The sequence below is a fragment of the Mesoplodon densirostris genome, chromosome 2, assembly GCF_025265405.1.
Source record: "Mesoplodon densirostris isolate mMesDen1 chromosome 2, mMesDen1 primary haplotype, whole genome shotgun sequence".
NCBI classification, from domain to species: Eukaryota; Metazoa; Chordata; class Mammalia; order Artiodactyla; family Ziphiidae; genus Mesoplodon; species Mesoplodon densirostris.
In genome coordinates, this window is record NC_082662.1 from 173994782 (window position 1) to 174022541 (window position 27760).

Genomic DNA, 27760 nt, shown 5'->3' on the forward strand with positions numbered 1-27760 from the left:
CATACCCAAAAGAAAGAAAAAAATGCTGCCGGTTAAACTATGTCAAATTGCTTTCTTATCACTTCTAACTCCCATTTTGTACTCATTTAAAGAGCACTTTTAGACTTATCCAATGTGGATTTTCTTTATCATATAAATGTGTGTGCACCCATGAAAAGAAAAACACATGCAAAATAAAATGTTAAGGTATTCTTAAAACTTATTCACGTCAGTTCTTGAATAAACCCCAGTTTTCAAAGATTATAAATTATGAAAATAATGTATTTTATAATTACTTCAATAAAGAGCTGCTTCATAGGTACACAATAGGGCATAGTGCTGCCCTGCAATTCTCAGCTCCACTACTAACCATAGTGCCTTTGGCAAAGCACCAACCCTCCTTAGGCCCAGGATTGTTGGAGGATTGTATAAGATGATATTTATGCCAAACTTAGCACAGAGTCTGGTACAGAGTAGAATTTAATAAGTATTCCTTGCCTGCCAAGAGCCAACAATGAATGTAGTCAGAAAGAGAAGTAACAAAAAGCATAATACTTGCTATCTGTATGAGTAATTTCACCTATATTATCTCATTTAACATCCCCAACTGTCTTGCAAAACAGCCAAAGAAAATATCACACCTCTTTTACAGATGAGTAAGTGGAGGCTCAGAGAGGTTAGGCCATTTGTCAATGGTCACACAGCTAATTAGAAACTGAGCCAGGACTCAAACCCTTGTCCTCTTACTACATATTTCAGGATATTTCCATCATACTTAGCTACCTTTCTGTTTGCCCAAAATGTGTTCACATTCTTAAGAACAAGAACATCTCTCTGACTTTTGCGACTTTGAAGTATCTGTAAGATAAAAAGTCTGGCCAATCTGGATTCAAATCCCTCCTTTACCCTCATTTTACAGATTAGAGAACTGAGGCACAAGAGGACAAAGGAACTTGCCCAAGCTCACAGGTCCAACAAGTATGAATCCAGATCATGGAATGCCACAGTCTATACTCTTCACTGCTCAGCTTCACTGTCTCTCCCACGTAAGAGAAAAATTATACCTATTTTTCAGAGTGGCCAGAATTTAAATTTAGGTAAAGTACATAGCCCAGTGGTCAGCATATAATGAGTGCCCAATAAAGAGCAACTATCATCGCTGTAGTTAATAATAATAGTAATATATTAGCAGCCCTGTTGCTACATTCTGTGGGCCACAGAAGCCCACCCAGCCCTGTCCCAGGCCAGTGCTGCAGGGGGACAGTAGGCCCACACATCTTCATGTAGAAGACTATACTTCTTGTGCTTTCCCAAGTTGCTTCACCTTCTTTCTGACTATAGACATAGACTGAAGGTTACATACAGACAAAGAACAGCCAAAAGGTGTCTTTAGCTTCCAAGGGTTAATGAATTAATTTTGTATTTCCACCAAGAATTAATTTTTATCTTCAGCAAAAGTCTCCTGTTGAGAGCAGAGTTATAGTCTTACTCACAGTAAGGGCACTGGCGAATTCAGCTGTCCTACAGGAAATGCAAGACTTGTGACAAAGTTCTTGTGAAATCCAAACAAGTTTTGTTGATCACGACTGCACTGGCTTGTAACCAAGGGAAGACCCATCACCTCAACAATCTTTACAACTGACAGTGTAAACAGAAGGACAATCTGCAAATTTGCTAATGGTCCCCCTTTACCTTGGCCTAAACCTAGAGTCTAAGAAAACAAAAAGAAAAGAAAAATACTTCCTATCTGAGGTCTCAGAGTAGCAAATGTCTAATTGCCCCATTCATTTATATAAAATAACTTCTTACTGGGAGAATTCTTACTCAAAACATCCCGAGTGTAGGTACAAATTAAAATGAGTTGTGATGTTTTAGAACAGTTGTGATGTTTTCTCTCTTTACTTGTAGGATCTACAGAAGCATTCTAAGAGTCTGAAATTTTATCCAAAATGTTCTGGGTACCTGTATAAGTAGTTTCCCTGGAAAAAAGCTAAAAGCTTTCAGTACTTTCTTGAATGAGATCAGCAACCCCCAAACCATTGAGAATTATTGATATATAAGTAAACTTGACACTGAAAAAATGTTCACAATTGGTTGTTAAATAATAAAATAAAAAGTTACAGAGCATTTTTGTGTGGTATGCTACTTTTGCCCAAACAATACATGTACTTATAGAAAAATGTTAGAAACATACACGAAAAAATTAACATCTCTGGGTGTCAGGTTAAAGAGTGATTTTTTTTAATTTTATTCTTGTGCTTTTGTGTGTTTGCATTTTTTTCCTAAAATGAACATGTGTTAGTTTTGAATCTGGAAAAGCCTGGTAAATGTTATTTTCAAACGAATTTCAAAAAGGAGTTGTAAATTTTGGTCTATATCATTATTTCCCAAGTTCTTTGCCAATCTCTCTCTGTCAGTATTGTGTGACCTCAATAATAAGAATCTATACCCCAGTCCATGGACGGGTCAGATGGTCATTTCTGAGTCACAAAATCCAGACACTTTGAACGGAGAAGGCCATTACTTTTGTAAGAAAAGAGGACAGGCAACTTAAGAGAAAAGGAAGGAAATAGAAGAAAACTGTGTAACCCAGAGAGTTCAAGCCACTTGTTAAGTCTGTGAGCAAGCACTGCATTTCAGAAAGGTGGTAGTCACTTGCAGGATGGTTCAAACTACAGTTAGGAAAATCAGGTTTACAACAAATGCATTATTAAGTTTTATTTTGGTGGCAGAACTAAGAAACTCATCCAAATGCTAGAAGGCAAATACATTACTCAAGGAGACTCTGGTAAACTGTCCAGAGCTTGACTGACTGTAGGTGATCCTGTCAATGTGCAGGGTTTGGAAAGTGGGAGCCTTGGGGGATTTGGGATGCAGGAAACATCCACACTAAGATAGTCAGATTGAGCAAATAAAAGGCAGGGTGCTTTGTTAATTTTTTTTAACATCTTTATTAGAGTATAATTGCTTTACAATGGTGTGTTAGTTTCTGCTTTATAACAAAGTGAATCAGTTATACATATACATATGTTCCCATATGTATTCCCTCTTGCATCTCCCTCCCTCCCACCCTCCTTATCCCACCCCTCTAGGTGGTCACAAAGCACCGAGCTGATCTCCCTGTGCTATGCGGCTGCTTCCCACTAGCTATCTATTTTATTTTTATTTATTTATTTATTTATTTATTTATTTTTTTTTTTTTTTTTTTGCTGTACGCGGGCCTCTCACTGCTGTGGCCTCTCCCGTTGCGGAGCACAGGCTCCGGACACACAGGCTCCGCGGCCATGGCTCGCGGGCCCAGCCGCTCTGCGGCATGTGGGATCTTCCGGGATCGGGGCACGAACCCGTGTCCCCTGCATCGGCAGGCGGACTCTCAACCACTGCGCCACCAGGGAAGCCCTAGCTATCTATTTTACGTTTGGTAGTGTATATATGTCCATGCCACTCTCTCACTTTGTCCCAGCTTACCCTTCCCCCTCCCCATATCCTCAAGTCCATTCTCTAGTAGGTCTGTGTCTTTATTCCCGTCTTGCCCCTAGGTTCTTCAGGACCTTTTTTTTTTTTTCCTTAGATTCCTTATATATGTGTTAGCATACAGTATTTGTTTTTCTCTTTCTGACTTACTTCACTCTGTATGACAGACTCTAGGTCCATCCATCTCACTACAAATAACTCAATTTTGTTCCTTTTTATGGCTGAGTAATATTCCATTGTATATATGTGCCACATCTTCTTTATCCATTCAGCTGTTGATGGACACTTATGTTGCTTTCATGTCCTGGTTATTGTAAATAGAGCTGCAATGAATATTTTGATACATGACTCTTTTTGAATTACAGTTTTCTCAGGGTATATGCCCAGTAGTGGGATTGCTGGGTCGTATGGTAGTTCTATTTTTAGTTTTTTAAGGAACCCCCATACTGTTCTCCATAGTGGCTGTATCAATTTACATTCCCACCAACAGTGCAAGAGGGTTCCCTTTTCTCCACACCCTCTCCAGCATTTATTGTTTCTAGATTTTTTGATGATGGCCATTCTGACCGGTGTGAGATGATATCTCATTGTAGTTTTGATTTGCATTTCTCTAATGATTAATTATGTTGAGCATTCTTTCATGTGTTTGTTGGCAATCTGTATATCTTCTTTGGAGAAAGACAACCCTCAGAATGGGAGAAAATATTGGCAAATGAAGCAACTGGCAAAGGATTAATCTCTAAAATTTACAAGAAGCTCATGCAGCTAAATATCAAAAAAAAAAGCAAAAAAAAACAACCCAATCCAAAAATGGGCAGAAGACCTAAATAGACATTTCTCATTAATTTAAATTTCAACTCTATGGCAACTCTTTTTCTTAGTGTAAGTATGTCCCGTGAATTATTCTTTGTTTAAATGAAATTCAAATTTAGCTGGGCATCCTGTATTTTATCTGACAAACCTAATCCACATAAAACAAAGGAAGAGAAATCTATGGCATATTTTCTCACCCAAGAGAGAAAATATACATTTTAAAGAAAGAGCGGGTAGAGGTGCAGGAAGTCTGGCGCTGATGGATTCTTTAAGGAGCCAGAAAGACTTCTAGAAATCAAGTGAAGCACTGGATTGTATAGAGCCTCTTGCTCCCATGTAAGAAAATTGGATCTTTCTAATGTTGTTCTTCTGGTGGTTAAACCAATATTAGCCCAAAAGCCGAAGGTAGAGAAACACAGGAAAGTCCCAGGGTACGTAGTGTGCAAGCAGACAGCCAAAGGAACGTGCTAAATGGCAAAGGGTAAACCTCAGAAGTAATGCAGTCAGGGGTTGAAGGGAGCATTGGTTGGTTTTGCTTAGTTTTTCCTACAGCCAAGATTTCATCACTTCATCTGAATAGCTTGCACCTTGCAAAATTGTTTTCCAGAAAAAAAGCACATTGAAAAATAAAATAATACTTTAAAAAAAACATAAGGGAACAGAGGCACATGTTGATGCCTGGATCTATGTGACACTAAATGAATAAAAAGTGGGAAAACACCATCCTCCAGATGTTTCATCTCAGTAATAACAGGAACACTTTCGCTTTACACACAGATGTACAGCATGTTAAGGCAATCTCTGACTGGGATATTGAAAAGCACTGATTGGGAAATCAGAAAAATGTCATTTTCCATTGTCCACAAATAACCACTGAAATATATTTTCATCCATTTATTTTTAGCTTACCTTAAAAACAGAACTCGCTGTGCAATAACTAGCTCTGTGTCTGTTATGCTAAATAAAAATACTGGAACAACTTCTTAATTTTTCTGTTTTGCATCTAGTACATCCCCTGCCTTTGTTTTCTGAACATCTGACTGAGGAAGTCCTGAGTTTCTCAGAGACAGAGCGTTCGAATCACCCTGAAACCATCTTGTCCCCTCACCTCCACCCTTCCTGGTGAGTGCAGTGTACTAGCAAGTTGGAATCTGACAGAATAGAACAGCTAAGGTTTGATGGGGGAAGTGGACCACCACATGTGATTCGAAACAAAGGGCTTATTGGAGGAATTAGACCAGACATATTTGTGGGAGCTGGTGAAGAAGACTCTGGGAAGCTTCTGCATCTGGTAGTGACCCCGAAGTTGCTGTAGGTCAGCACAGCCAGCAGTAGGCTGGACGTGAATCAGGGAGACAAAGTACTATTTGGAAGCCATGTCTGCCTGCCAGACCCTGGCAACATGGATAACCTGCAGAAGAAGCAGACACCCTGGGCCACAAAGCTACCTAAGAGCCAGGACTCAAAGAACCTGAAGGAGGAGACCGGACTGGAGAGGTGCAGACCCAGCTGTTTTTCTGCACCGCCAAGCTCAGCCAGCAGATCAGCAATACCACGTGTGAACTACAGCCATGCTTGGCGACACCACACCCACCCTCTGAGCATAATGGCTGCTACTTCACTCCCGCCTTCCAAATCTCATGCAAATTTCTCTTGTATCCAACCCCAACCTGGGGCACACTGTTCCCAGCCCAGCATCAAAGCTCCCCACGGTATCAGGCATGGTTCCCTGTTCTGCCACTCTGCAGCTGGGTGAATTGGACAAAGTATATAAATCTCACTAAACTTCTGCTTCTTCATCTGTAAGGACAATATTTTTAAATCATTCAAAAAGCAGATGTGCCAAGTGCCCCTTCTATACAAATAAACCTAAGTCTCTGCTCTCATTCTGCTTATATTCTTGCTGATAGCATTCTCTTCACTGAAATGTTGTTGTTTGGATTCAAATAGATGGTGAAAAAGAATCTAGCACATAGAAAGAGTTCAATCTATATTACCCTGTGACAAGTTCATTTTAAGAGTAAGCTGATCTTCAGTGCATCTGATGAGTCCGCCTTCCTTTGAGTTCCCTACACATGAACTTGGAGATCTACCATCAGGGAAAACCAACTCATGAGTGGATTCCTAATACCATTGACAGTCATTCCCAGCTTTTAAAGGAGTGCCCTGCTCTGCTTTTGTACTACGAGCAACCTAGAAAGCCTTGGCTCTCTTCCCCTTGGAATCACACTCAGAGAAGAATCTGCTAGGGAAAAGGAAAAGAGGGTGAAATCTGCCAGGCAGAAAGGTTTAGGTGTGGAAGGAAGGTACCCACTTTCCTAAAGGCTGCTGTGGTGCTGTTGTTGACACTGCCACAGTCATTGTCACATTGGATAGTTAGCACAGAAAGAAAAAAGGTCTCCGGCCAGGTCTGGGAGAGCTCAGAATAGAACTCCAAGGAGAGTATAACCAACACCACACTCCTACCACTGGCCGCCCTTGAAGTCGTGTTAGTACCAGAATTTCCAACTGGGCAGCAACCACGTCTGCTTCCTTTCTGCCTTCTCTACAATTGCTGGTGGAAAGTTGGTGGTTGGATGCCGTAGGTTACTTCTCTGTGGTGGTTTTCAATATTTTGTAGCTCAAAGCTTAGCTATCTACTCTGCCTGGAACAGCTGTGATTAATAATCTGTTGTCAAAGTAGGTCCCCAACTAGGGAGTACTGGGAACACAGAGAAGCTCTCTGAATAACAAGTCTGATTCTATCCTGATGCACAGGTGAGCTTCAACATAAACACCCATACACAAGTCTGGACTACAGGGATTGCTAAGAAACACCATGTTTGAAAATATCTCTGTGTCACTTACCAGCTACAATACTCTTCTAGCATCGTTTCACTGGTTATAAAAGGAAAAGTCTAGTCTTACTCTTAACAGCCTCTGATCTTATCATTTGAATAGTCACATTCAAATTACCCCCTCTCCCTCTCATATGCTGTCACCTCTACACAGGTACTAGTTTTTGATCTATAGTCATATTTACAAGTTCAGATTATTAAGGGAGATAATTATACTCTGTAAATGAGACAACATTTAGATGTCAAAAACAAAAGTCATCATTCTTCGAAATAGATGGCTGCTAGCTTTCCCAAGAACTCATTTTACAAACTCAAGTTAAAACAAATGAATACATGTTCCTCTTTTTGCTTCCTCTTTTGAGCAATTTTATGATTGAAAAAAAGACACTTTACCACAATGGAAAATACCTCATTTTTCCATTAAAATATATGCTTTTTTTTTTTAACAGCTATCAATCCACTTCCCTCTCCATTGGGTTAAAAGGAGCTATTCCTAAGAGACCAAGCCAAGGTCTCAACAAGGAGGTGGAAAAGGAGGTGCCTGGAAAGACAGTCTGTTAACTGTCCAACACTAAGATGACCATGGCAATGTCAACAATAACACAAAAGCAGCCAGCGGAAAGTGAGAACAAATCATGTTATCCACGGACAGCTTGGTCTCCTGTGTGCTGATGAGGCCAGCATGATTTCCCCCACAGTTGGAGGCACTGGTTTAATCAGTCCATTTTATAGCCAGTGGGCTCAGGTTGGGAGTGTTCTTGGTGCATATATTCCTTTGTGTCATCAAAAAGAGATGGTTCACACATCCAACACTCAGTTGAAACCTGATAGAAAAGATGAGGCTGTGTGAGATGAAGACCTATGTCCAACTGGTTGAATTTTTAACGTTTTGTATTCTCCCATCAGCTTTCATCTCTCTAGTGGAATATGGACTTCTCTGCAGGTATGTATTCCAAAGACAAAGAATTCAGTCAAATATACTAATGTTGAACATAATGCAGACAAGTAGTTTGAAGGATTGATTAAATACTTTGCCCTTCAATGTGATTTTTTTTTCTTTTAGTTAGGAGTCACAACATCATCAAAGAAAAAATGAGGAAGCTATGTATAGTTTAGGGTTTGGCTCCACACATTAATTTCACTCAAAACTTAAGATTTCCTTATTGACAGTAGTATTCTTCTCCTTTTATTCATCTTTCCAGAAGGTTTGTATGTCTTCCCAGAGACTGAGATATCTCTGTAGTTACTTTCACCCCTACAGTTAGCTCAGGGTTTGTACATGTTCTCCATGTATGGTGTGCTATTCACAGCAGACATATGGGTTTTTCCTGGTCTTAATAGTTTAGCTTTGAAAAGCATATGATGGTTAAAATTCAGCAACCTCTTAAGGGTCTGTTCTAAATGGACAAAAATGAGAGATACTCATGAGGTCCACGTAATTTAAATTAATACCTATTAATTTAAATATTAAGTATTTAAGTTAATAGGTATTAATTTAAATATTACCAGTATCTTCCAATTCTCCCTCTCTCCCTCCCTCCCCCCTCCCTCTCTCCTTCTCTCTCTCACACACAAACACACACACACACACACATACATACACTACAAAAGCATCTAGGCAGTGTTTCACAGGAAAAATTAATTAAATACCACTGACTTCTCTTGGGGAACGTGCTAGCAATAACATCTACCTAAGATGAGAAATACTTAGGATGAAGAACAGAAGTAAACAGTTGGGATAATCTTTATGCTGGATTATAACTTAAATCCTAAGTAACCTGGATTTGGCAGAAATTCATTCTTTTTTATTTTTTTTTCAAGTAAGCTTTAGTACATGAGACTGTGGTGCTAAAATAGAAATACAGTAGAATCTTGCTATTGAAAAAATTTGGCACAGTTACCAGTGAAATCATGTCCCTTGAAACATAAAAACCACCTACAGTAAAAGCAAAATTCCTCTCAATGTGCCTATAAAGAGGGTGTTACCCCTGTTCCTCAGACTCAACACTATAAAAGGCTTCCAGCATATTTAGTGAACCCACATTAAACTTGGTAATTCTTATCTTGCCAGTAGTGTTGTGTGTTAAAACCCATATCCCGGTAAATTGCTGTGTGGTATATGAAATGTATTAAAAGTACATGAGGTAACGTTGTTTTCATTACATTACACTTTAACATCTGATCATTAGTATATCATTTTTCCATCCCTGTTAGTGCAATTATTTTATTCTTTCATGTGTTTGTCCTTGACTGTGGAGGGGGCAGTCGTGGGCAAAGGGATGAGGGACATTTTTGAGATCTATCAAAGGAGTGATGGAAAAAATAACGTTGAGATTTGTTCAGCTTCCACATGCTGTATCTACTGGGACCAAGACTTGTCAATGCCACCCGGTCTGTGGCATCGTGCCTCATCCATAGCAAAGCACACAGTCTAATTACAAGGCTCCAACCACGGACGTACCAGAGTCCCCTGTGGACCGTTAGGTTAACAGGCAATGCAGTTGAGCCAGCCTTCACTGAGGCTAGTTGGAGTTTCCAAGTGGAGAGGGCGTTCACTGCTTGCCTCCAGTTATATGGCTCCATGGCCCCTCACTGTCTCCTGGCAGGGCCTGGATTCCTTCCACTGAGCACCGTATCATTTCACCTCAGCCAGGCACAAAGGCATGTATCTGAGAACATGTGAGGAGCCCGCAGATTTTCCAAACGTGTGTTTAAAACATTTGTCAAGGTAAGAAGAAGTGAGGTGGCCTACATTTCCCCTTTCTGGGATGTGCCTTATCTAAGGTGATGGTGGGGCTACTCCAGAAGCAAGAGGGGAGTGGGGTTCAGGCATGGATCCCTCCTGGCTTTGGATGTCTTCTCCTGGCCTGAGGCTTCTGAAATGGCAGTGTGTCCCCTCCTCTGTGTGAGGTCCCCTGATGAGCTGACTTCCAAGAATCGTTACAACTAGAAGTGGAAGGGCAGTACGGTTTAGCATGAGGAAAGGAAAGAGAAGAAAAGAAGTCATTTCTACTGAATTTAACTGGGGTTTGGAGAAAATTTAAGTCAGGTGCTTCCAAGACCAGACACCAGAGAGAAAGGAGGCCCTTTTGGAGCCTGATGGAATCCAAATAATGAAGGGCTTCTTCAAGGAAAAAGCTAGGTCTTTCATAGGCCTTACATGAGATCAAGAGAGTCAAATAATTCAGTGGGAAAATAAAACTGATTTCCTGGAGTCAGTGCTATGAAGAGATGAACAAAAAGTATGGCTATAGGAACATTTTTTTTATTTTAACAGCTAAGGATGATGCCATTTGGCACAGTCTGGCATTCAAAGCATCTTACGAGGAAAGTAGGTACTGCCAGAGTGAGTGGATCAAGTCCAGAAATCACAAGACCCAGAGGACACTTGGAGGCAACAATATATAAAACAGACAGAGCACGTGCTGATGCCTTTCTTAGGATTCAACTACAAAGCCTCGTTTCCCTTCTTGAAAATAGCCTTTTCAAGTTTTATTTCTCTAAAATGAAATCTTGGGGAGATCTTCAAGATGGCAGAAGAGTAACACGTGGAGATCACCTTCCTCCCCACAGATACAACAGAAATACATCTACATGTGGAACAACTCCTACAGAACACCTACTGAATGCTGGCAGAAGACTTCAGACCTCCCAAAAGGCAAGGAACTCCCCATGTACCTGGATAGGGCAAAAGAAAAAAGAATAAACAGAGACAAAAGAATAGGGATGGGACCTGACCCTCTGGGAGGGACCTGTGAAGGAGGAAAGGGGTGGTGGAGGGAGGAGCTTCAGAGACACGGAGGAGAGCACAGCAACAGGGGTGCAGAGGGCAAAGTGGAGAGATTCCCGCACAGAGGATCAGTGCCGACCGGCACTCACCAGCCCAAGAGGCTTGTCTGCTCATCCGCTGGGGTGGGCGGGGGCTGGGAGCTGAGGCTCGGGCTTTGGAGGTCAGATCCCAGGGGGAGGACTGGGGTTGCCTGCGTGAACACAGCCTGAAGGGGCTAGTGCACCACAGCTTGCAGGGAGGGAGTCCGGGAAAAGGTTTGGACCTGCCTAAGAGGTAAGAGACCATTGTTTCAGGGTGTGCGAGGAGAGGTGATTTAGAACACCACTAAACGAGCTCCAGAGATGGGCACGAACTGCAGCTATCAGCATGGACTCCAGAGACGGGCATGAGACGCTAAGGTTGCTGCTGCCGCCACCAAGAAGCCTGTGTGAGAGCACAGGTCACTATCCACACCTCCCCTCCCAGGAGCCTGTGCAGCCCGCCACTGCCAGGGTCCCATGATCCAGGGACAACTTCCCTGGGAGGACGCATGGCATGCCTCAGGCTGGTGCAACGTCATGCCAGCCTCTGCTGCCGCAGGCTCGCCCTGCATCGGTACCCCTCCCTCCCCCCGGCCTGAGGGAGCCAGAGACCCCGAATCAGCTGCTCCTTTAACCCCATCCTCTCTGAGCGAAGAACAGACGCCCTCCGGTGACCTACACGCAGAGGCGGGGTCAAATCCAAAGCTGAGCCCCGGGAGCTGTGTGAACAACAAAGAGAAAGGGAAATCTCTCCCAGCAGCCTCAGAAGCAGCGGATTAAAGCTCCACAATCAACTTGATGTACCCTGCATCTCTGGAATACCTGAATAGACAACGAATCATCCCAAATTGAGGCAGTAGACTTTGGGAGCAGCCATATATTTTTTTTTTCCTTTTTCCCTTTTTGTGAGTCTCTATGAATGTGCTTCTTTTTGTGATTTTGTCTCTATAGCTTTGCTTTTACCATTTGTCTGAGGGTTCTGTCTGTCTGTTTTTTGGTGTGTGTGTTTTTTAGTATACTTTTTAGCACTTGTTATCATTGGTGGATTTGTTTTTTGGTTTGGTTGCTCTCTTCTTTCTTTCTTTCTTTTTTTGTATTACCTTTCAATCTTTTTTCATTTTTCATAATTTTTATTTTAAAAAATTTATTTTATTTTATTTTATTTTATTCTTTCTTTCTTTCTTTTTTTCTTCCTTTTCTTCTGAGCTGTGTGGCTGACACGGTCTTATTGCTCCGGCCGGGTGTCAAGCCTGTGCCTCTGAGGAGGGAGAGCCGAGTTCAGGACATTGGTCCACCAGAGACTTCCCAGCTCCATGTAATATCAAATGGCAAAAGCTCTCCCAAGGATCTCTAGCTCAAAACTAACACCCAGCTCCACTCAATGACCAGCAAGCTACTGTGCTGCACACCCTATGGCAAACAACTAGCAAGACAGGAACACAACCCCACCCATTAGCAAAGAGGTTTCCTAAAATCATAATAAGGTAACAGACACCCTAAAACACCACTGGATGCGATACTGCCCACCAGAAGACAAGATCCATCCTCATGCTGCAGAACACAGGCACCAGTTCCCTCCACAAAGAAGTCTACAAAACCCAATGGCCCAACCTTAGCCACTGGGGGCAGACAAGGAAAACAATGGGAGCTACAAACCTGCAGCCTGCAAAATGGAGACCCAAAACACTGTAAGTTATGCCAAATGAGATGACACAGGAACACACAGCAGATGAAGGAACAAGGTAAAAACCCATCACATCAAACAAATGAAGAGGAAGTAGGCATGTACCTGAAAAAGAATTCAGAATAATGAGAGTAAAGATGATCCAAAATCTTGGAAATAGAATGGAGAAAATAGAAGAAACGTTTAACAGAACCTAGAAGAACTAAAGAACAAAAAAACAATGATGAACAACACAATAAATGAAAGTAAAAATTCTCTAGAAGGAATCAATAGCAGAATAACTAAGGCAGAAGAATGGATAAGTGACCTGGGAGATAAAATAGTGGAAATAACGACTGCAGAGCAGATTAAAGGGAAAAAAATGAAAGGAGGTGAGGACAGCCTCAGAGACCACTGGGACAACATTAAATGCACCAACATTCGAACTATAGAGGTCTCAGAAGAAGAAGAGAAAAAGGAAGGGACTGAGAAAATATTTGAAGAGATTATAGTTGAAAACTTCACTAATAAGGGAAAGGAAATAATCAAGTCCAGGAAGCACAGAGTGTCCATACAGGATAAATCCAAGGAGAAACATGCCAAGACACATACTAATCAAACTATCAGAAATTAAATACAAAGAAGAAATATTAAAAGCAGCAAGAGAAAAACAACAAATAACATACAAGAAAATCCCCATAAGGTTAACAGCTGATTTTTCAGCAGAAACACTGCAAGACAGAAGGGAGTGGCAGGACATATTTAAAGTGCTGAAAGGGAAAAACCTACAGCCAAGATTACTCTACCCAGCAAGGATCTCATTCAGATCTGACAAAGAAATTAAAACCTTTACAGACAAGCAAAAGTTAAGAGAATTCAGCACCACCAAACAATCTTTACAACAAATGCTAAAGGAATTTCTCTAGGCAGGAAACACAAGAGAAGGAAAAGACCTACAATAACAAACCGAAAACAATTAAGAAAATGGTAATAGGAACACACATACTGATAACTACCTTAAATGTAAATGGATTAAATGCTCCAACCAAAAGACATACATTGGCGGAATGGATACAAAAACAAAACCTGTAAATATGCTGTCTACAAGAGACCCACTTCAGACTTAAGGACACATACAGATTGAAAGTGAGGGAATGGAAAAAGATATTCCATGGAAATGGAAATCAAAAGAAAGCTGGAGTAGCAATTCTCATATCAGACAAAATAGACATTAAAAGAAAGACCATTACAAGAGACAAAGAAGGACGCTACATAAGGATCAAGAGATCAATCCAAGAAGAAGATAAAACAATTATAAGTATTTATGTACCCAACATAGGAACACATAAATACATAAGGGAAAAGCTAACAGCCATAAAAGGGGAAATCAACAGTAACAGAATCAAAGTAGGGGACTTTAACACCTCAATTTCACCAATGGACAGATCATCCAAAATGAAAATAAATAAGGAAACACAAGCTTTAAATGACACATTAAACTAGATGGACTTAATTGACATTTATAGGACATCCCATCCAAAAACAACAGAATACACTTTCTTCTCAAGTGCTCATGGAACATTATCCAGGATAGATCATATCTTGGGTCACAAATCGAGCCTTGGTAAATTTAAGAAAATTTAAATCATATCAAATATCTTTTCTGAACACAATGCTATGAGACTAGATGTAAATTACAGCAAAAAAATTGTAAAAAATACAAACACATGTAGGTTAAATAATACACTACTTAATAACTAAGTGATCACTGAAGAAATCAAAGAGGAAATCAAAAACTACTTAGAAATAAATGACAATGAAAACACAATGACCCAAAACCTATGGGATGCAGCAAAAGCAGTTATAAGAGGGAAGTTTATAGCAATACAATCCTACCTCAAGAAACAAGAAACATCTCCAATAAACAACAAAAACTTACACCTAAAGTAATTAGAGACAGAAGAACAAAAAAAAAATCCCATAGTTAACAGAAGGAAAGAAATCATAAAGATATGATAAGAAATAAATGAAAAAGGAATTAAGGAAACAATAGCAAAGATAATAAAAACCAAAGCCTGGATTTTTGAGAAGATAAACAAAATTGATAAACCATTAGCCAGACTCATCAAGAAAAAAAGGGAGAAGACTCAATAAAATTAGAAATGAAAAAGGAGAAGTAACAACTGACACTGCAGAAATACAGAGGATCATGAGAGACTACTACAAGCAACTATATGCCAATAAAATGGACAACCTGGAAGAAACGGACAAATTCTTAGAAAAGCACAACATTCCGAGACTGAACCAGGAAGAAATAGAAAATATAAATGGAACAATCACAAGCACTGAAATTGAGACTGTGATTAAAAATCTTCCAACAAACAAAAGCCCAGGACCAGATGGTTTCACAGGTGAATTCTATCAAACATTTAAGGAGGAGCTAACACCTATCCTTCTCAAAATCTTCCAAAGTTTAGCAGAGGGAGGAACACTCCCAAACTCATTCTATGAGGCCACAATCATCCTGATACCAAAATCAGACAAAGATGTCAAAAAGAAATAAAACTACAAGCCAATATCACTGATGAACATAGATGAAAAAATCCTCAATAAAATACTAGCAAACAGAATCCAACAGCACATTAAAAAGATCATACACCATGATAAAGTGGGAATTCAAGGATTCTTCAATATACACAAATCAATCCAAGTGATACACCATATTAACAAATTGAAGGATAAAAACCATATGATTATCTCAATAGATGCAGAGAAAGCTTTTGACAAAATTCAACATGAATTTATGATAAAAACCTTCCAGAAAGTAGGCATGGAGGGAACTTACCTCAACATAATAAAGGCCATATATGAGAAACCCACAGCCAACATTGTTCTCAATGGTGAAAAACTGCAACCATTTCCACTAAGATCAGAAACAAGACAAGGTTGCCCACTCTCACCACTATTATTCAATATAGTTTTGGAAGTTTTAGGCAGAGCAATCAGAGAAGAAGAGGAAATAAAATGAATCCAAATTGGAAAAGAAGAAATAAAGCTGTCACTGTTTGCAGATGACATGATACTATATAGAGAGAATCCTAAAGATGCTACCAGAAAACTACTAGAGCTAATCAATGAATTTGGTAAAGTAGCAGGATACAAAATTAATGCACAGAAATCTCTTGCATTCCTATACACTATCGATGAAAATTCTGAAAGAGAAATTAAGGAAACGTTCCCATTTACCGTTTCAACAAAAAGAATAAAATACCTAGGAATAAACCTACCTAAGGAGACAAAACACCTGTATGCAGAAAACTATAAGACACTGATGAAAGAAATTAAAGATGATACAAACCAATGGAGAGATATACAATGTTATTGGAATGGAAGAATCAACATTGTGAAAATGACTATACTACCCAAAGCAATCTGTGGATTCAATGTAATCCCTATCAAATTACATCCAACTACCAATGACATTTGTCACAGAACTAGAACACAATATTTCATAATTTGTATGGAAACACAGAAGACCCCAAATAGCCAAAGCAATCTTGAGAAAGAAAAATGGAGCTGGAAGAATCAGGCTCCCTGACTTCAGACTATACTACAAAGTTACAGTAATCAAGACAGTATGGTACTGGCACAAAAACAGAAATATAGATCAATGGAACAGGATAGAAAGCCCAGAGATAATCCCATGCACATATGGTAACCTTATTTTTGATAAAGGAGTCAAGAATATACAATGGAGAAAAGACAATCTCTTCATAACTTGTGATGGGCAAACTGGACAGCTACATATAAAAGAATGAAATTAGAACACTCCCTACCACCATACACAAAAATGAACTCAAAATGGATTAAAGACCTAAATGTAAGGCCAGACACTATAAAACTCACACAGGAAAACATAGGCAGAAGACTCTAGGACATAAATCATAGCAAGATCCTTTTTGACCCACCTTGTAGAGAAGTGGAAATAAAAAATGTATAAACAAATGGGACCTAATGAAAGTTAAAAAGTTTTGCACAGCAAATGAAACCATAAACAAGAAGAAAAGACAACCCTCAGAATGGGAGATAATATTTGCAAATGAAGCAACTGAAAAAGGATTAATCGCCAAAATTTACAAGCAGCTCATGCAGCTGAATATCCAAAAAACAACAACAAAAAAAAAGCCCAATTCAAAAATGGGCAGACCTAAATAGACATTTCTCCAAAGAAGATATACAGATTGCCATAAAACACATGAAAGAATGTTCAACATCACTACATCACTAATCATTAGATAAATGCAAATCAAAACTACACACCAGGGCTTCCCTGGTGGCGCAGTGGTTGAGAATCTGCCTGCTAATGCAGGGGACATGGGTTTGAGCCCTGGTCTGGGAAGATCCCACATGCCGCAGAGCAACTAGGCCCGTGAGCCACAACTACTGAGCCTGCACATCTGGAGCCTGTGCGCCGCAATAGTGAGAGGCCCGTGCACTGAGATGAAGAGTGACCCCCGCTTGCCACAACTAGAGAAAGCCCTCGCACAGAAACGAAGACCCAACACAGCCAAAAATAAATAAATAAACAAATGTGAGGTTTAAAAAAAAAAAAACTACACACCAGTCAGAATGGCCATCATCAAAAAATCTAGAAACAATAAATGCTGGAGAGAGTGTGGAGAAAAGGGAACCCTCTTGCACTGTTGGTGTGAATGTAAATTGATAGAGCCACTATGGAGAACAATGTGGAAGTTCCTTAAAAAATTAAAAATAGAACTACCATACGACCCAGCAATCTCACTACTGGACATATACCCTGAGAAAACCATAATTAAAAAAGAGTCACGTACCACAATGTTCGTTGCAGCTCTATTTACAATAGCCAGGACATGGAAGCAATCTAAGTATCCATCAACAGATGAATGGATAAAGAAGATGTGGCACATATATACAATGGAATATTACATGACCATAAAAAGAAATGAAATTGAGTTAATTGTAGTGAGGTAGATGGAACTAGAGACTGTCATACACCGTGAAGTAAGTCAGAAAGAGAAAAACTAATACTGTATGGTAATGCATATATATGGAATCTAAAAAAACAAAAACAAACAAAAAATATTCTGAAGAACCTAGGGGCAGTACAGGAATAAAGACACATATGTAAAGAATGGACTTGAGGACATGGGGAGGGAGAAGCGTAAGCTGGGACGACGTGAGAGAGTGGCATGGACTTATATATACTACCAAATGTAAAATAGATATCTATTGGGAAGCAGCCTCATAGCACAGGGAAATCAGCTCAGTGCTTTGTGACCACCTAGAGAGGTGGGATAGGGAGAGTGAGAGGGAGACGCAAGAGGGAGAAGATATGGGGATACATATATATCTGATTCACTTTGTTATAAAGCAGAAACTAACATAAAATTGTAAAGCAATTATACTCTAATAAAGATGTTTTATAATTAATCAATTAAATGATGAAATAATGAGACAGGGAAGAAAGAAACTTCTAAGAAAATTTCAGAAGCGGCTATTTCTATTTAGGATGAATTTTCTTTCAAGTAGTTATTCTGAGAGCCAAATTCCCATTCTGAGTAACATATTAAGCATGCTTTGTATTAACTGTGAATTTTATAATGAAAAAAAATTTTCTTCACATTTGTCTATATATGACACTTGCTTCAAAACATTGTGTTGGGTGTTTTGATTTGTGTATTTCAGGGTTTTTTTTTAAATTAAACTTAGGAGGACAATGGAAGTCAATTGTACTTACCAATATTTTTGCTGACCATGTTCATTCTTTCTTCCTGATGTTTCAAGAATTATTTTTCTAGTATTTCTTTTCCATTTAAAGAGATTCCTTAAGCCATCCTTTTCAAATTCTTAGTTTGTCTTTATCTAAGAATGCTTTGATTTCTCTTTGATTTCTGAAGGATGCTTTCACTGGATATCAGATTCTGGGTTGACATTTCTTTTCTCTCAGCACTTGAAAAATGTTACCTCTGACCTCTGTAGTTTCTGGTGAAATATTTGATGTAATTCTAATTGTTTCTTCTCTATAGGTAGGGTGTTATGTCTCTCTTACTGCTTTCAAGATATATATATTTTTTTGTCTTTAGTTTTCAAGGTTGACTATGATATGTTTTGATATGGCTATCTTTGGATTTATCCTCTTTGGTCTTCACTCAGCTTCTTGAATTTGTAGGTTTATATCTTTTTTTAAATTGGGGACGTTTTTGACCATTATTTCTTTGAGAACTTTTTCAGTCCCCCACCCCTTCTACTCTCCTTCCAGGTCTCTGATGACACAAATGTTAAATCTTTTGTTGTGTTCCCCTAGGTCTCCGAGGCTCTGCTCCCTTTTTTCAGTTGTTATTTTCTCTTTGTTGTTCAGCTTGGACTTATTTTTATTGTTCTTTCTTCCAGTTACCAGATTCTTTTCTCTACCCCTTCCATGTTGCCTTTTAGCTCCTCCATTGGGTTTCTTATTTTGGTTACTGTATTTTTCAGTTCTAAAATTTCCATTTAGTTCATTTTTTAAAAATTCTTGTGAGACTTTCTATTTCTTTGTCAAAGCTTTGTCAGTGGGTATATGGGGCATTTGGGTATTATCTTATGAGACTCAGGCTCTTGTTTAAACCTTCTACTTTGGCTCACATCTTCTGGTACAGTTCTGGCAGGAAAAGGGGTACACCACCTCATTACCGCCAGGTGAAAGTAGAACTCCAAGTTCCCACTCAGTCACCATTATATAGTGGGGGTAGGGGGTGGGGGAGTAAGCTCCTTGTTACTGCTGAACAAAGGTAGGAGTTACTTCTTCACACAGATACCAAAAGGAGATGGCCATATGTGGTGATGAAAGTCCTGATCCACCAGGCCTCCTCTGATACTACTGGTGTAGGTAGAAGCCTAGACTCCCCAAGTAGTGTTTACTGACACCTCAAGTGGGGAGTTTGGGAGGTTGGAAAGAGTGCTCATTATCACCCTGTGGGGATGAGAGTTCCAGATCCATACTTAGATTTCTCTAACCAACCCAGTATAGGCGGGTTGCAGTACCTCATTACAGCTTCTGAAGTGTAGAAGTCTAGGCTCTCCAATTAGCCTTTAATGGTGTGCATAGAGTTGCAGTCACAGTTTTTTCTGTGGTTTCAGCTGGAGTAGAGCAATTATTGCCAAAGCTTTCTGTCTTTCCAGACTGCCCCTTTTCTGGGCCTTTGACTAGAGAGATTAGTCTTTTGGGGGTGAATTTCTGTGTGCTCCTATTATCATTTCCAGGTTGCTGGTTTTGTTTGCTTCAAGTCTGAGATATACAAAGAAAAAATACACACACACACACACACACACACACACACACACACACACACACACACAAGAATTCACCACTATGCCATTCCTTGAGTTCCAAGGTCCTTAGACAGGCTGCCTTCTGCTCTCCACCTTTAGAGTCTTCTTATGTTTGTGTTATATATACATAATTCAGAGATTTTAATTATACTTGGTAGGAGGAATAAGGAAAAGTATGTTTCCTCCATTTTCCCCAAAAGAAAAATTCATATTAGGTGGAAGGTTTTTTTTAAAGAAATTAATATTGTGTAAATAAGATTTATCTATAGTGGCAAAGATATTTAAATTCTGAGTCTTTTAAGCTATGTCTAAGTGATACCAAAATAAGCAGTCAATTGTTCTAAAAGTTCAGCTAATCATATTTAATAATATGAAGAAATATTCACAACATATTCTTGTGTGAAAAAGTAGGCTACAAAATAGAATGTGAATCATGTTCAAGGACATAAATGTTAATACTTACACACACAAATCCATAAAGATAAACAGATATAGGTAAACAGATAGATGGATAGATACATAGGTAGATAAATAGATATAGATAGATAGATACATACATACATACATACATACATAGATGATAGATAGATAGATAGATAGAAGAAATGTACCCAAAATGTTGAATGAGCAAGTGGTGTGGAGAGTTATGGATTTTTTAATCTGTGTCTTTCTACATTTTTAAAACCATGTAAATTAATGAGTATTACTTTTGAAATAAAAAATATCTATATTTTTAAATCCATAATTCAACTACTTTATCTGCATAATGCTTAGGTTAAATTATCAGTCAGCTAAAAAACAGTTTCACCATCCATAGAGAAACATTTATTTATAAGATTCTTAGAGCTCTTCCTGTGTTAGATGTCTTTATGAATTTAAAATAGCAAACATGGCTTGATACACAATTTAAATGCAAAGATCAATGACTTTCTTATTTTCAATAATAACCAATTAAAAGAATTAATTTTAAAAATCTGATTCACAGTACCAACTAAAGCTATAAAATACTCAGGAACAAATATAACAAGAAATGTGTAAGACTTAGAAATATTAAAAATAAATAAATAAAATTTACTAAACTAAATACAAAAGACCTAAATTAACGGATGTACATATTATGTTGCTATTGATGAAGGCTCAGTATATTAAAGATGCCTATTTTGGGGGCTTCCCTGGTGGCGCAGTGGCTGAGAGTCTGCCTGCCAGTGCAGGGGACATGGGTTCGAGCCCTGGTCCAGGAAGATCCCACATGCCACAGAGCGGCTAGGCTCATGTGCCACAACTACTGAGCCTGCACTCTAGAGCCCAAGAGCCACAACTACTGAGCCTGCAAGCCTAGAGTCCGTGTTCCACAGCAAGAGAAGCCACTGAAATGAGAAGCCCATGCACCGCAATGAAGTGTAGCCCCCTCTTGCCTCAACTAGAGAAAGCCCATGCACAGCAATGAGGACCCAATACAGCCATAAATAAATAAATAAATAAATAAATAAATAAATAAATAAATAACATTTGTTAAAATAAAAAATGATCTCTATTTTCTCAATACTAATCAATAAATTCTACATAATTCTAAAAGCTCTCAAATAAATTTTCACATCAAGGAACCAGGAAAACAATAATAAATAAAGCCCAAAGTTAGCAGAAGGAAAGATATAACAAAGATCAGAGCAGAAATAAATGAAATAGAGACCAGAAAAATAATAGAAAATATCAGTAAAATTGAGTTGATTTTTTGAAAAGAAACAAAATTGACAATCCTTTAGCTAGACTAACAAAGAAAAAAGAGAGAAGACTCAGTAAATAAAATCAGAAATGAAAGAAGAGACATTACAACTGATACCACAGAAATACAAAGGATCATAAGAGGCTGCTATGAACAATTAGAAACCAACAAATTGAATAACCTAGAAAAAAATGAATAAATTCCTAGAAACACACAACTTACCAAGACTGAATCATGAAAAAATAGAAAATCTAAACAGACATATTATGAGTAAGGAGATTGAATCAGTAAACAAAACCCTCCCAACAAGGAAAAGCCCAGGACCAGATGGTTTCACTGTTAATATCTACCAAGCATTTAAAGAAGAATAAATGTCAATCCTTCTCAAACTCTTCAAAAAAATTGAATACCAAGGAATACTCCCAAACTCATTTTACAAGTCCAGTATTATCCTGATACCAAACTCAGATAAGGACACTACAAGAAAATGAAAAATATAAGTTGGTATCCCTGATGAATATAGAAGTAAAAATTCTCAACAAAGGCTAACAAATTAAAATCAACAGAACATTAAAAGGATCATAAAGGATCATACACCATGATAACGTAGGATTTATCCCTAGGATGCAAGGATGGTACACTATATACAAATCAATCAATGTGATACATCACATTAATAGAATGAAAGATAAAAATCATATGATTATCTCAAATGAACACAGAAAACTCATTTGACAAAAAGAAACATCTTTTCATGATAAAAAAAAATTCTCAATATTTGGGGTATAGAAGGAATATATCTCAAAATAATAAAGTTCATATGTGACAATCCCACAGCTAACATCATACTCAATGGTGAAAGATTGAAAGCTTTACCTCCAAAATCAGGAACAAGACAAGTGTGCTCCCTATTCAGCATAGTACTGGAAGTCCTAGCCAGAGTAATTGGGCAAGAAAAATGAATAAAGCCATGCTAATCAGAAAGGAAGAAGCATAATTGCTCTATTTACAGATGATATGGTCTTATATAGAAAAAATTTTAATTATTCCACTCAAAAACTATTTCTGTGAAAAATGCCATTAGAATTTTAATAGGGATTTCATTTAATCTATACATGGCTCTAGGTAGTATGGACATTTTAACACTATTTATTCTTCTGATCCATGAACATGAGATATCTTTGCATTCATTTGTGTTTTCTTCAATTTCTTTCATTAGAGTCTCATTGCTTTCAGTGTACAGATCTTTCACCTCCTTGATTAATTTATTCTTTAAGTATTTTATTGTTTTTGATGTTATTGCAAAAGACATTGTTTTCTTTATTTTTTTTCTGATATTTTGTGAGTGTTTGGAAATGCAACTGATTCTGTATGTTGATTTTCTATTCTTCAATCTTGAATTTGCTGATTACTATATTATTTTTTGCATTAATTATAATTACTTTCATTTAAATTTAAGTTAATTAAACTAACTTCACTCTAAATTAGGTACTTGACACATTTATTTTAAAATTTAAAATTTAAATGTGGGGCAATAGAATCATTCTGATCATTTATATCAATATAATCCCAAGAAATAAAAAAAAAAAATTAAGTGGGTAAAATCTGACTGTACTATACCAAATAGCCAGCCTTTTTAAAATATTAATTTAACTGTTTTTCATTTTGCTCACTAAGTTTAGTATAGTATAGATTTTGCCTTAAATTTTAGGTTTTAATGTCATATTTGAAACGGACTCAACTCCAAAATCACATATATAACAAATTATCAGCTCTTGGAAAAGAAAATAATTCTTCACCCTTGGCAGTTAAAAATGCTATTTTTGGTGCTATGTTAGACACCAGGGGATCCAGGAGCCTCAGTCCACAGAAAGCCACATGAGCCTTTGTGTGCCTCACTCAGAAAGTAGAAGCCAGCATAAAATTCTCCAGATTGACTTTTCCCTGGCCCCTGACACTTCAGTCACTCAGCAGAAACCTTACTGATGCCATGTGTTCCAGAAAAAGGGTCTGCCAACCCCAACAAGGCAGAGAAGATCACTGAAGTGCTCAAATTCTTGGCTGGGCCTGTGGATTTAACAGCCTCTTTGTAGAGGATGTTTTTATTTTTGATCCTATATCCCAGAAATTTGATTTTTTTTGGAATAGAAAATATGAACGTGGGTGGGCCTACTCATTTCATACTCTCTCTTCCTCCACCCTCTCTCTCCCTCTCCCTCCCTCCACTTCCCCTCACGCCACCCCCTTGTTTCATGCTCTCCATTCTTTTTCTCCAATCATTTTCTTTTCTTTGTGGGCCTTTCTCTCCCCACATTCTCCTACAGCCTTTCCCTCTGACTCTTTATTCCCATAAATGGTTTCCTCTATCCTAGCCCCAGCAATTGGTTGAATCACTTCATGGCAACTCTAATTCAGGCATCAAGATGACCAAAATAAACAAGCAGCAGAATAGTCTTCCTAATTTTTCAAACATCTTAAGGATCAAAGGAAGCCAACTTTGGCAAAATTCATCTGTTATTTTTTAATGACTGATTTCAGCACCTCCCAATTCTCACAGGAATTGGCACAACAAATCCACAGTATTTCTGACAACTAAGTTGAGTCTTTGAATACAGTTTCAGCATTCTCTACACTTTTTAAAGATCTCTTTCTCCCTCTCCTTTACGTCTTGGCCAAATTGTACTATAAAATTATGTTTCAAATATTCTATTCTTGTCCCTACAAGCTAAAAACGGAGAGCAAGGAATTAAGAAATAAATCTCATCCCTAGTTCCAGTAGGCCCTCAGTTTGCATGTAAGGCAACATGTAGGTTCTGCAGAGGAGAGGGCTATGGAACCACACTAGCTGTGAAAACTTAGGCAAGTTGCCCCCCTTCTTTGTGCCTTAGTTTTCTTATAGATAGTTATTAGAGTCATCCACAGTTATTACTCTTCTTTCCCCTGAGTTACATGCTAGTATTTTCCTTTTCTACTCCCTTTGAATGTAGGCATAGGCACATGACTTGATTTGTCCAATGGAATGTTAGCAGAAATGCCATGCCTCACTTAAAAAAGAAACTAAGAGGCAGTTCACCAGATTGCCCTTTTCTTCTCCAGAGATCACAGAAATGTATTTTAAGATAGAATCTCTGTCAACCTGGGTCCCTATATGATTTCAATGAGTCTAGGCCCCTCTGCCCCCCCACATAGAACATAACCAATTATAGCATATACATTTTAAGCCACTGAGATTGGAGGGTTGTTTGTTACATGTTATTACCTAACTCATCCCCTCTGATACATTCAGAAGATCAAATGGAATGAGACTCACACACAATACATGGAGATAATAAGTGCCCAGTGACTGTTGGTTATCATTACTTCTATGAGATGCCTCAGGCAAGCTGAATAGATTATTAGAAGCAGACCAATGGCCATGTCTTACAGCTAACTTTGAACAGTAGCAACAGATGTGTAAGGAAACACCACTTAGAATCACTCACTGGAAAATATCCCTGCCTTCCCCATCCCTATCTCCTCACCAACAATAAATTATCATTTCATGCACACTCTGGCCTGCCTATGCAACTCACGCTCCTAACAGAAATACCTTCTTCTCCTTCTTCACCCTCCAGGGATGTCTTCCCAGACCAATCCTGACTCATGCAGATTATCCCATATTATACAGCAAACCACTCTTTCAAATGCACATGTCCATAGTATGCACTATATGCATATCCACTTAGGTTTACCAAAAAATGTCTTTAGTTCATTTCACAATTGTTCAATTTCCCTAAAAGAATAGGAACCATGTCTTCTGTTTCTCTGATGCAGTTTCTGTTTCTTTTGCAGTTTCCATATTTCTTTTGCAGTTTCCATATTTCTCATAACACGCTTTCACAGCATGGCCACCTCTCCCTGCAAGAATTTGTCATGTAGACAGGCCCCTGTGAGTATTTCCTGTCAAAAAAAAAAATAACTTTGAGCTTTCTCAGAGCAGGGAAAATGTAGCTATGGGACAAGGCATGACTCAGTAGCTTCCCATAAATCATTTGTTTGTCTATCTATTTGAGTCAGCAAACCAGCTCTCAACAACCCACTGAAGAGTGGATCAGAACAGAATGGACAAAAGGAATCCAATGATAACTGCCGAACTTGACTTCAGTCTTAGACTCCTCCTTTCTCTGTTCAACGGGCAACATGCTTTGTTTGTGTTTGACAGCTCAGTGGTGGCTAAGCATGTGGGGCATAGCATCTCTTTCACTTCCACATTGCCTAGTTTCCCAGAAACTAGACTTAGAACACTAAGCCACAACAAAGAGATGCCCATTTGGCAAACTGACCCCCTTTATTACCACAGGAGCTTCTGTATTTTCAAAATGGTTGGCAATACCTGAGAGGAAAGAAGCTATTTCAGACTGTCAGCTTTCAGTCTTGAGATAATCCCCTCTTGGACATGCATGCTCATGGGGGCTACAAATAAACTAGAAAAATAAGAGCCATAGACAGCCTCAACCTCACATGAGTCCGTCCTTCATCACGTGCCCTCATAGATAAAGTACTTACAGGAGATCCACTTCCTCACATCTTTGATGAGGCCCCTTCTCCAAATAACCTCCACACTTCCCTTTCTGGTTAATGAAGAGAATTGATCATGTGAAGAATCACCCTCCAAGTGATCAAGTGAATGAACTCTACATGTGTATTGTTACTGCAAGATATACAGACAGGACGATAGACGTGCTTTCACACTGTCTGTCCATGTAAAATTGAAGGTAACTGTCTTATATCAATGAAAAAATTTACCCCTACAAGTAAACCTACATGTACTGATAAGTAAATATTTCCTATTTTATTATTAAGTGAAAATGGTACACAGTAATAAAAAAAATACTGTACAATAGTCACACCTATCAGATCTTTAGATTTCACCTCCTTATACACTCCTCAGCCACTCTATCTAAAATAATGTCCTCTTCCACATTACTTTCTGCACCCTAACACTACATTTTTACAGAACTTATCAATAACTGAAATTATTTTCTCTTTTGGTTTATTTGTTTATTACTCTTTCCCATCATTGGAATATAAGCTCCATAGGCAGGAATTTTGCCTGGAACAGTCCTGGCATGTAACAGATGTTCTGTAAATGTTAGCAATTTTAGATAGACAGCGAGAGATGCTTACATACACATAGGAAATTCCCAATTGGTAAGGAGAAAACTATTAACATGATTATCTTTGGGGAATTGGCCTAAGAAGTCCAAAAATGAGAAAGACAACCTTCACTTATCATTTTACAACTCCTTGTATTATTTGGATTTTAAGCATAAAAATGTATTTTTTTCATAATAAAAACACTTAAAAATAAAATTAAATATTTGATGATATAAAATTTTTAAATTTTACATGGCAAAAAAAATTATACACAAAATCAAAAGACAAATAAAGGATTAGGAGAAAAATTAATTTCAGCACAGAGACAAGATAATATAATTCCTAATATATAAGAAATGCCTAAAAATTAATTGGAGAAAGATGTCAATGGAAAAATGAGTAAATAACATGAATAGGCAATTCAGAGAAATGAATTTCCAAAAATGAAAATATATTCAACTACATGTACATAAGATATTTTTAATGTTAATGGTAGCCCAGCTCTTAATGACAAATAAATAAATAAATGGAAAAAAATAAAATATTATCAACAGAGGACTTGAACAAATTTCATATATTCTCACAATGGAAAAATTTTAAGACATTAAAAAGAAGTATAATCTTTATTGACTAGAGAACTGTCCATGATATTATGTGAGAAAGGAAATTATAGAGTAATATAACTAAGGTAATTAATGATTCTACTTTTTGAGAAACACATACTATTTTCTTCAAAAACTTTGTACATATTTGTTGTATATATATACATGGATCTTCCTCATCTTATGATGGGGTTACATCCTGATAAACCTAAGTTGAAAATGCCCTTAGTCAAAAATGCATTTTATACACCTAACCTACCATGCTTCATAGCTTAGCCTAGCCTAACTTAAGTGAGCTTGGAACACTTACATTAGCCTACAGTTACACAAAATCATCTAACACAAAGCTTATTTTATGATAAAGTGTTTTCTATCT